The following is a 12228-nucleotide window of genomic DNA, read 5'->3' on the forward strand; positions in this document are numbered from 1 at the left end:
AATTGAGTAATAGAGTCCACTTCATGCTTTCCTCCTCTAGTAGCCTTGCGAGGTCTACTATATTGTGAATTATTGACCGCTATTTCCTCAATCTTGTTCCAAGTTTGATTATCGTCAACTTCGTTGAACATACCATTTGATCCCATGTTGAGAATGTTTCTTGAGTCTTCATAAAGACCATTCCAAAATTGTTGTACTAAGAACCACTCGCTAAGTCCATGATGAGGACATGAGCGACAAATTCCTTTGAATCGCTCCCAAGCTTCATACAAAGATTCTTCATCCCTTTGCTTAAAACCCGTAATTTGAGCTCTTAGCATGTTAGTCTTTTCCGGAGGGTAGAATTTTTTATAGAAAGCTAGAGCCAACTTCTTCTAAGAATCAATTCCAAGAGTAGCCTTATCAAGGCCTTTCAACCATTGTTTTGCGGTGCCGATTAGAGAAAAAGGAAATAAGACCCATCGAATTTGGTCTTGGGTCACACCGGTTTGTGAAATCGCATCACAATAGTCACAAAAAGTCTCCATGTGAGAGTGAGGGTCTTCACTAGGCATCCCCCCAAATTGGCTTCTTTCGACTAATTGGATAAATGCGTATTTTGAAATGAAATTTCCGGTTAAGTGTTGTGGTGTGGGAGTACCATTGGGTAGATTCTCCTCGGTTGGTACGGAATGTGATGAAAATTTAGGCATTGTGGGTTGATTTTGTGTTGGATTTGATGTTGGGTTCTCCTCACCTTCTCTTGCAAAAGGGTTGATGAACTCAATAGTATTTGTTTGAATATCTACAACCTCACCTATACCTCTCAAAGTACCTCTAGCAAGTCTTCTATTGTTTGTCAAAGTCCTTTCAATTTCGTGATCAAAGGGTAACAAGTTACCTTGTGACCTTCTAGACATGCAAAATATCAAACAACTTGAAAACAATTAGAACAAACCTTGAGGAGTTTTACTTCCCCAAGGCAAATAAAGGCACAACTAATAACAATCTAAGAAAATCAAATCAAGTTAACACCGTCCCCGGCAACGGCGCCATTTTTGGTCGGAATTTCTCACTCGGAGCTTTTACTTTTCGGTTACTTGTCGTTAGGAGCACCTAGACCAAAACAATATTTATAACTTCACAAACAACTCTACTATTAGTAAATAGGCAAGTAAAGGTCGGATCCCAAGGGACGGGTATTGATGTAGGATTTTTGATTGCAAGTAGCGGTGTCTAGGGTTGTCACGATTTGGGGTTGAGATGAGAAGATCCCTAAAACTAAATAGCAATAAAAGTAAACAAGCAAGATGATTAAAAAGGGATGTAAACTATTGATTAAAAGCACTAGGGTGTCATGGGGTCATAGGGGATTCATGGGAATTGATCATACAAACATATTCTCAAATTATAAGCAAGCAATTATTATTGTGATGGATCGAGTTGGTTTATATCTTACAATCCTAGGAAGGTTTGGGTCCCGGAGCCGAATCGATTAGATTTTACAACACCTACAAGTCGACTTAATCCCTCCTACTCAACTATATGCATGGTTTAATGAGACGCGAGTTGGTTTATGTCTTACAAGTCTCATTGAAAAGGTAAGTGATGGGTAAAAAATGCAAGGATTCATAGGCTCGCATTTCATCAAACATAACATGTGCATAAGTTGAGATCACAACAAGCAAGCAAATAAACTATGAAAACATATTAAATTAAGCATTAATCATTCCCCATGTTGGTTTTCTCTAATTACCCATTAACCCTAGTTAAAGAAACTACTCACTCAATATCAAATTTAGCATGTTAATAAGGTTGTCAATCACATTAACAAAGCAAAACATGATGAATAAATGAAGATGATTAAAAATAATTAAAAAAGATTAAGAGGATTATACCTACTAATTATTCCAAAATAAAGCAAAGAATAATAGAAGTACTTGATGATTGATTGAAATGTTGTCAATCTCCCAATAATAACCCAAATAATCTTCAATTACCCAAAATAAAAGATGAACAAAAGAGAAATTAAGGAAATAAGATTTGTATTAAGACTTGATTAAAAGTTGATTATAAGATTAAGAAGAGATTAGAATGATATAAACTACACTAGAGATTGATAAGAAGAACATGATTATCTAATTAGACTAATGGGGTATTTATACTGGGGATTAGGTACACAAATTAGGGTTTACTAAGGGCTTAAATGACGATTAAGTCCTTGAGGAATCGCTCCTCTCAAAAGAGATGTCGATCTCCTTTTTGCCGGTCTTTCATAAATATGCGCATCTTTCATGGAGCATGAAGAAAGGACGTATGGGACTGCAACGGAATCCGAGCGTCCAAGGTGTCGGGATGGGCGGATTTCCTGGTGGCTGGACGGGCGAATTGTTGGGCAGGACGAGCGGATTGTGGAGTTGCTGGATGGGCGTCCCTTCTGCAAAGACGCTCGGATTTCCCTCGTCTTGGACGGGCGTCTTCTTGGTTGGACGGGCGAATTGTGTCACAGCTCCCTCTCCTTCTTTTCTTCTTCCAATAATCCTCCGGGATTTAGTCGGGGATGCAAGGATCTTCATCATTGCCCATCTACTATAATATGTACAAAGGCCTTCTAGTCTTGTCTTCTCTTTGATGCATGGTCATTAGATTTGATCAATTTATCTCCATTTTGCCATGAAAATGCAAGGTTTGTACTCCTCTCCTACTAAGGAAACAAAACCTCAAAGAATATGCAAAACAAAGGACTAAAGATAGTAAATGACCCAATTATGTACTAAAAAGCATAGGAACGAGGCTAATTCGGGGACTAAATATGCTCAAATAATGGTCACATCACATATTCTTTGACTCTGAAGTTTTCTTTTTTGAGAACTTGTTGTTATTGTTGTTGAACGATTTTGCTTCCTTATTTCTGAAGATGCGTTTGTTAAATCGTTTAGCAAATAAGACCGTTTCGTCCTCTATTTCAACATCTTATTCTTCCTTAGCAGAAGCTTGTAGAGCCATGCTCTTAGTGTTACTGGCCTCTGCCTCATCGTCTTCCAAGACAAGTTCATGAGCCATGAGAGAACTAATAAGTTCTGCGTAAGGAAGAGAAGTGAGATCTCTGACTTCTTCCATAACCGTGACCTTGGGATGCCCTTTCTTGGTCAAACTCCTAAGTACTTTTCTAGCAATATCCTCGGAGTTAAAGGTTTTACCAAGATTTTTGAGCTCATTGACTATAGTAAAAAATCGTGCTGATATGCTATCAAGTGATTCATTCTTTTCCATTCTAAAAAGTTCATACTTTTCAATTAGCAGGTCAATGCGATATTTCCTTACAGCCGATGTTCCTTCATAGGCTAACTCAAGACCATCCCATATTTCCTTGGCCGAAGTGTAAGAGGAAAAACGATCGAATTCAGTCGATGTCATGCCATTTTGTAACAGGCTTATCGCTTTCGAGTTTTTCTCAGCCTTCTTGTAATCAGCCTCAATATAGTCATCTTCCTTTTTCTCATAGGTAGTGCCTTCCGAAGATGCGACCAAATTTTTATGTGGTCTGTTCTTTATAATCGTCCAGCACCCCCAATCATGTCCTTTTATGTAGTGTGTCATCATGTTTTTCCAAAGTCCATAATTTTTCCCATCAAAGACGGGACACTTAAGATACTTGGAATCCATTTCACATGTGTAAGGCAGCGGAAATAAAATAAAATAAAAAGATAAAAATATAGACGGATCTAGTCTCTTTGCGGTTAGGCAATCAAGAGCATGAGGCTCTGATACCAATTGAAAAGTCTATCCCACCCGAAATACTCGGGAGGGGGAAGGGGGGTGAATTGAGTATTTAAAAACTTATGCCTACTTTTTATTTTATATCAAGGTAATTAATTACTTAAAGTTTATTGATTAAACTTTAACTAATTAACTAACCGATTATGAACGTAATGAAATGAACGAAAAGAAAAAATGCAAGGACACACGATATTTGAAGTGGTTCAGCTTCACACGTCAAAGCCTACGTCCACTATTCTAGATTAATAATTTTAGTACCTCTCTCCGGATTACAAAATTATCAACCCACTCGTATAGCTAACTCTAACTATAACTCAATTTGAATATCACTCGATATTCGGTCTTGACTATCTTAAGTTACTAAGAAAGCACTTGATTGTTCTTCTAAGTGTTCACACAATTGAACGAGTAAGAAACAATATGAAGTACTATTATCTTATGACGTAACCTTAAGAAAAATAATCAAAATAAAGAGCACGACTTTTCGCAAGATTTTCCAAACGCAAAACAATCAGAATAGTCAATTAAAAATTAAACGCAATTTTGTTTGCAAGGGATTTTTAATATTTCGAAAAGCTTCACTAGAATAAAGAATGATCATATGTATTTATAGTAGAGGAAAGAACTAGGGTTTGCACGAAACCCTAGGATGCCGTGAGATAGGCGGCTTACCTTGCAAGAGGTAAATCTCTATTTCTTTCCTAATTCAATCCAAGATATTTTAGTTTAGGTAAATGAGATAAAAGTGAATCTTATTTTTTCTATAACTATATCTTTAAGATTTTCAGATAAGTGAACAAATTAAATCATGTATATATTTAAGATAAGAAAATATCTTATAAAAATATAAGCTAGATTTAATTAGATAGGTTACTTGTACTAGAAGACTTGTAAAACCTAAAGGTTCAAAGCCAGCGGCCGAAACCCTAGGCCCGTGTCCATCTAGACGAAAATCTCTTTTCTTAGATTAGGGTTAGGTTAAAATAAACTAGAAAACCCTAGGTATCATGACGACCCATAAGTCGTTTTACTAACCAATAGAGACATGCAAGTTATCCATTATAACAACCCATATATCAACTCCACTATAGATACATATGATTTCGAAATATGTTTAAAGAATTTTATCCTTTGAAAAATGATTTTAAAACCATTAAAATCGTGCCATTTAAAATGCTACTCAAAGTTATAGTAGAAACAGCTATAACTTAACGTTTGGTAAGTAAAGTTATAGGTGAAATAGCTATAACTTTACCTTCCCAATATTCTTTTCTTAAGATACCGTCATTAGATGAAGACCTATACTAGCTAATCTTCCTGGAGATCTTCAGTAATAGGATCTTCTCTTTATCTTGACCAAAAGCTCTTCATCTTGAGCTTGTTAAAGACTTGATCTAGCCTTTTGCTTGAGTGATCATCATACTTGAAACTTGTTACAGTTACTATGACGCTTTAAGAATCTTCAATGTTATAGCTTAAGCTGCTATAACATTACTTGAATGATGCCTCACAAATCTTCAATGTTATAGCTAAGAATGCTATAACATTACTTGCTAAACTTGTAAACCTAAGTCAATCTAACAAAGACTAAACAAACGATTACGAGAAAGAGTATATATAAAACGAAGCACACACTTGTCATTATCAAAACTTAATCATATATCTATATGGTCCAACAATCGCGGAATTCCCCCTCTTGCCTAGACAAGAAGAAGGGTCGTCCCCTCTCCATAATGCAACAAAAATAGGATCATCGATGGATAAAAGGGATAAAGATGGTTTTGAGTTTCTCGATGGTAATTTGCTTGTGGGTTATTTTCCCCCCATTTTTGTAACATTTGACAGTGAAGAACATTTCTTGCCATTTTTATGTTTGGCATTTTGATACTTGGCAATTTCAATTTTTGTATTTTTGAACATTTTTCAAAGTAACCTCATTTGTAGCAAGGGTACTTCTATTAAAGCGTAGGAGTCTATTTTTGCTCCTCATTTCATTGATGCAATTTGCAAACATTTGATTTTGATTTGGTACTTGAACTCAATTTGATATTTTGTGCCCATTCCCTTTTTGTTTGACAAAATGATGATAGAAGTGAAAGAACGGTTGCATGGTTTCAAAGGTCACCTTAGAATAAACGGTAGCCAAGGAGTTATCACACCACAAGGTACTCTTGACTAGGCCTTTCCATGGGTCAAAAGATACTAGTATGACACATCCTAGGGTGTCTACAGGGTATTCTAGCAAACAAAGTCTCAAGGAGAAAAATTATCTACAAGGGCCTTATATACACTTGTCAAGCTTCCCAAATAGGCATTTTCACAAAACTTTTCTACCATGCAACTATATGCCATGATGCAAATAGCATATATACAATCCTAATGCATATGCTTCTATCAACTATTATGCCATATAAACTAAATGCATGCAACTCCTAACATCATATAGGTTCATACCACATAAACAAAAAGGAGCCATATTGTCATTAACATATAAGAAAGGGAGAAGGAGATTTGGAAAGTTCATACCACGCGGTCTTCTTTATCTCTTATGCTTCGAATGTGGCGTAGTCGTTCCAATATGATAAGAGTGACAAACTAACAAATATATACAATTCTATGCTATAAAGAAAGAACATGTTTTTGGAATTTTTTAAATTTTCAAATTTTTATGGGTCTTGTTTTTATGAAATTTAAAGAACGTATTTTTATGATTTTTCGAAAGTTTTCAATTTTTATGTATTTTGGAATATAAATTCTCACCCCCCCACTTTATTCTGGACATTGTCCTCAATGTACATGTAGGAGTAGGAATAAAAAGGAAATACATGTTTTTGGATTTTTGGATTTATGGAAATTGAAGTACAAATGCAAATGCAGTGATATGAATGAATGCATGCTCTAAGTAAATGCAATTCTATATGACATATATAACAAATGAATACAATCTAAACTACACTAGATGATGCATGCTCTAAGTAAATGCTTAGGTCACCTATGATCAAACCTCCCCAAATCGATTTAAGCATTATTTCTAGTGTTGGAGAAATGAGGTTTGGTCATTAGTGACTATGCATAAATGCAAGTTTGACTAAATGAATTAACAATATGAGATATATTACAATGCAATTTATACTATTTTGGACATGGCCCACCTGCGACGCCCAACCGATCTGTGGACGTGCAACGGCCTTTTGAAAGCCACACTCGGCGGCGTAAAAATGCTTTCAACCGGATCGTTTTAGATCGGTCGGTTTCGTCTCGGCAAGGGTCTCGAAATGATGCAAGAGATGTTCGGAGTCGCCACCAAGCATTTTTGGAATGCTTGGAACCCGTTTGAATCCACTTTATACCTTGGTCAACCAAGGAAAAAAGCGGTGTTTGACATAGGTACTAAAGATTAGGAGTCGTCCCTGTTGGAGTTAGTGTCCTCCACAATAGTGCGTTAACGAATTAAATCTCAGTAATGGAATATCATCAGATATTTAATTATTTGATCCTCGTCAGTTGATTAACGTAAATCGATAACGGTTGGCTGACTAGAGTTTGACGTTATTGTCGTGAGACGGCGGTGATCAACTGACCCCTTTCGGTCACACCTATAGGAACGAACCCCAATAGACAACTAATTAATTGTATGAGATACAATTTATTTAGTCCCTTGATTAGTAGACTAAAAGGTTAGTCAATTATTTTAAGAGAGAATTCGAGTTGCGAACTCGAGGAACGGCGGTTATTATTTAATTATGTGTTAATTGAATAATAAATTCTGGGAGACGGGTTTTAGTTAATTAACTGTTAATTTACTAAAATTGTACTAATTGATTAATGTGATTAATATTAATACGTAAATAATATGTGTAGTGGTACACGTATATTTACGGAGTGAATTGGACGAATTAATTATGGAAGTATTTAAACATGAAACGATGTTTAAAATAAAAATTACACGTATTTGTGCGACAAATATAAGAACCAACATGGACCCGTAAATGGGCAAGTGGACCGTGTAAAATAAGAGTAGTGGATGATTAGGAACATAATCATTTCACCTTACTTTATATACTATCATAAGTTATCTTATAAATGATTTTGCATGTGATGTAAGATAGAATAATATAAGACAATTGAATACTCCAACACTCCACCCTTCCACCCTGTTTTTCCCCCTTTAATAGACCAAATTGTTTGTTCATTTTTACACTCTACAACATTCACTTGTTTACTTTGCATGTGATTCATTTATTTGGTCTACATCTCTCTAAAAATAATAATTCATCTTTACTAAGTTTGTTAGTAAAAAATTTCATTACTAAGAGAGTTAGTAATATTACAAATAATATCAAGGGTATAATAATAATAAGTTCTAGTTAAATACTTGTTATTATTTTTGGGTAAGTTCTTGGGTGCAACAAGAAGGAGATCTTCTTTTTGAAGATTTGTAAGGAGCATCATCCATTTGGTATAAGCTCAAGAACAAGCTAGTAAGATGAACTAGTTTGTGCCCTTTTCACCACAATATCAATGTAAGGAAATTGTTTTTCCTTATACTTTTATTTTATGCTTTCATATTAGTATGCATGTTACATAGATCACCTAAATGACAAATTATGAGATAATTTAATTTTTATTAGAGAGTCTAATATGGATCTATGATCTTTTAAGTGGTATCAGAGCTTAGGCTTGTAATTTGCATGTTGATTTTAAGCATTTTAATGAATTATGAGATAATTTATAAAAACTCAAAAATTATGTTAGAAGACGTTTTAGCACGAAATTTTTGGGACATGCATACCTACTGATCTCAAAAGCTTTGTGGTATTTTTTGGTGATTTATGAAGTTATTTTGCTATTTTAAATGTTTTTTGGTAGAAAACCGAGTCAAAATGCCGTATTTTAGTTAAAAATTGACTAAAAATAGTTAAAAGTTGATTCGGTGCATGGATTTTTTATGGTATTTCGTGCATATTTTCTACTGATTGTATGCAAAAATTTGAAGGTTGGTTCGAGTTTTTTGCATGTTTGTTAATTTTATGAGATAAATGTCGATAAAAGTGAAATTAATTAATCATAATTTAGAAACATTTGATTCTGCCCATGATAAATTTATGTACATTTCAAAATATTATTTAAATGTTAAAAGTGATTTTACATGTGTGTTTTCACTTTGTTTTGATGTTTATTGGTTTTAGTGGTTAAAAACTGATAAATATCGATCTTTTTCTTCATAAAATTTATCCGGAATTTTTGGGCAATTTTTCTGATATTTTGGTGTTCTTGGTAGTGTTCCAGAATACTAAAAATTTTTGTTTCAATTTTTTGGGTATTTTTTTAATTATTTTGGATTTTTACTTAAATATTATGATTTTATCGATTAAATTAGCAAAATATCACCAAATCAAACTAATTATTTATCATAAAATTAGTGATGACTAATTTTGAGGTTAAAAACATTTTGGACAATTAGTTTGGACTTAAATGAGATTTAAGAGTTGATTATTGATTTTTACATGTTAAAATCGATTAAATCCACAAAAACCGAGATGGATACCAACGAATGATAGATAGGGCGATTTTGGCATCATTTTACAGCATTTTAAGCATATTTATTTAAGTTGAATGAATGATTGTCATTTTTTTAAAGTATTTATCTTGTTGTACCTAGTATGGCCTAGATAATTTTAATCGTTATTACCCGAAATGAATGGGAATATCGATTTGTTTGTAATTAAATACGATCTCGTATCGTTGGTTTGTAATTAATTAATAGTTTTATTTATTTTATTAATTAATGTATAATAGGAATAGCTATGTAATTTAATTGTAATAGTTATTTTTACCGGCGTTTCCAAAAGACGGATTGCATCAAGACGGAGTCTATTTTTGGAAGGTGTTCCAAATCCCACAAGGAAGAACCACTTGTGGAATGAAGAGGCAAGGGACCAAGTAGTTGGTTTCCGAAATGTAATAGACTAGTTTTTATTAACTAGGCGGCCATACTAGGATTTATTCATATGCTTACATGTTTGCTTGTTTTATTTTCGCGCATGCCAAATCGCCATTCACATGCATTTTGTTTTCGCGGTTGTCAATTCACGTCATTCACATTCGCCAACTTAGTTCACTTATAGGGAATTTATGACTAAATTGACAAGATCTCTCACATAACTAAAATTGAGATTAGCCTTACCAATTAGTAACACCTATGAATCTTTTGTTCATTAGAGCCACGTTCGCCCAAGCGGGGTGTTCTCTTTTTACCTTGAGTAAGTAGGGTGGTAAGCGGTTATATCACGCCAAAATTGATTGGACTCAACGGGATATAATACGGTCTTGTGTTCCGGGGCTAGTAGATGGATTTAAGGAAATTCGTCGACCAAGAGTTCTAGAGGTAGAATTAGTCAACGTGACTTACCGAATTTACACAATTATGGGATGTTTCGCCCAAGCGATGCTCATTTTTGTTTAAAATTTGGATCTTGGAATCATTTATATAATTTAGTGGGAGATCATAATATAAATGCCAAAACTTGTTAAACATGTTTTCACAAGTAAAATTAAAACATTGAATGTTAATTTTTCCTATTTTTCGTTCATTCTCATAAATGTATGACATCGCGCACTTCATCCTCCTTTCTCTATTTATTGTTATACTTGTTTCATTCTTTCATGGAAAGCGGTTTCTTTGAACGAATTAATGATTGGTAACATAATTTACCGATTCACCTACATAAGCTTACAACAATTTTTGCGATTATTATACAACTTAACGTCCATACATATTAAAAAGGGGTTTTATGTTACAAACTCATATTACGAGTTTAAAAGGAAGTCATATTTTATCAAGAGTGTCTTGATTTCGAAAGTGAGACCTCCATCATGAAGATGACATATTAGTTTTAATTACTCAAGAGTAATTCAAAAGTTTGCGAAAAGAGTTTTCAAAAACACTTAGAATACTACAATATGATACCGTCAAATGACTCACTTCGAGAAAGGTCAAATCGATTGTTTATGCCCTAAAGAGCTCAGGCATATGATAACAATTGAACGGTTAGGTAGTCCAATTTCGCAAGAAGTTGAGATTTTGCCACATGTTACACTCACTTTATAGTAATTCACTCTTACTAAGTGTATAAAATATCACGAATGACATGAAGAGAGGTCTTCATGAGATTCATTTTTTTTTATTGAAGCAAAGAGGAATACGAAAGTGAGTGGGAGTTAAGAAGTAGTAACCCTAGATGTATGCGATAGGACAAATTTGAAAGAGACATCTACTCAATGGATACGCTAGTTCCACTATCTTGATATGAGATTCCAAGTATGGATCATTTCTTTGTAAAGATGTTTACATGAATTAATAAAACGTAAGACATCTAGCATAGGACATTTTGTATCGAAATGGTGCTAGATTAGCAATGATTTCGATGGGGACAAATGTACCTAAATTTGTTTTTTAAAAGAATGTAATCATCTATGTTTATACATAGAAGGCATCACTCATGTGATTTAAAACAAAAGGTTGTACCTACTCCTATGACAACTTGGTGGTTGGTTTAGACCACTTAAGTTAGAGGAATTTTACATTCTTCACGAAAACTAAATGTTATACTATCTTGTAGATTTTAAAGTCTCTAATCTGATGAACCCAATTGATCAAACCTCAAGTAAATTCGTTTAAACGAATAAACGATAAGCACATCGAACAACCATTTGATTGAGAATCTTATGGTATGTGTGCATGTATTATGTTTTCTTTTGTAGAAAAGAAACACAATAGTGAGGTGATTGACCATATACATACGGATGTGTAAGGCCGATAGTTGGTAATATACATACTTGGTTGCTTTTACCGTATTGTTAAGTAGATATGAAAACCTCGTATCTATTTAATAAGACATAAAAGTGATTTTTGAAAAGATGAATATTTTCAAAATGAAGTAGTAAACCAAAAGCACTTCAAGATCAAGATGTTGATCGGAAGTTTCAAAGTAATGACTTTGAAAGATTAAATGGGTAATATCAAGTAATGACCTTGATAATCACTAAGAAGATTGTGAACCAGTTCACATAATACCTTCTCCTTGAGACACCTTAGAGTATGGTGTAATCCAGTATATAAACCAAACTTTATGAGATATAGTTTGAGGTTTTTCGCAATTTTGTAAGCTATTTTCTCACTAAAAGTTTAAAACCCGACTATAATAGCCTAAATGACTCCATATGAGATATGGATAGGGAGAGTCCCTAACTTGTCTTTTTATACATTTGGGATCATAAATGTTTATGTTCAGAACCAATTTATGTATTTGTGAGGGTTATCCAAAATTGAACCACTTGGTTTTTACTCCTCCAAAACGAGAAAATAAAGTTTGTGGCTAATAATGCTGTCTTTCCAGAACGATTTTCATTTTTTGGAAGACAGAGTGGGAGAAATTTTGAACTTACCGAAGTCCAAGACCCACAAAC

At 34.0% G+C, this 12228-nt stretch overlaps 1 non-coding gene across 1 annotated transcript; it reads left to right on the plus strand.

Annotated features, from left to right (window-relative positions):
• The first annotated feature begins 213 nt into the window (after positions 1 to 213).
• Positions 214 to 320, plus strand: LOC141645533 (small nucleolar RNA R71). The gene has a single exon (XR_012545013.1). It is a non-coding gene; the product is annotated as a small nucleolar RNA R71 (small nucleolar RNA).
• Positions 321 to 12228: the final 11908 nt, after the last annotated feature.

The sequence above is a fragment of the Silene latifolia genome, chromosome 2 (assembly GCF_048544455.1).
Source record: "Silene latifolia isolate original U9 population chromosome 2, ASM4854445v1, whole genome shotgun sequence".
NCBI classification, from domain to species: Eukaryota; Viridiplantae; Streptophyta; class Magnoliopsida; order Caryophyllales; family Caryophyllaceae; genus Silene; species Silene latifolia.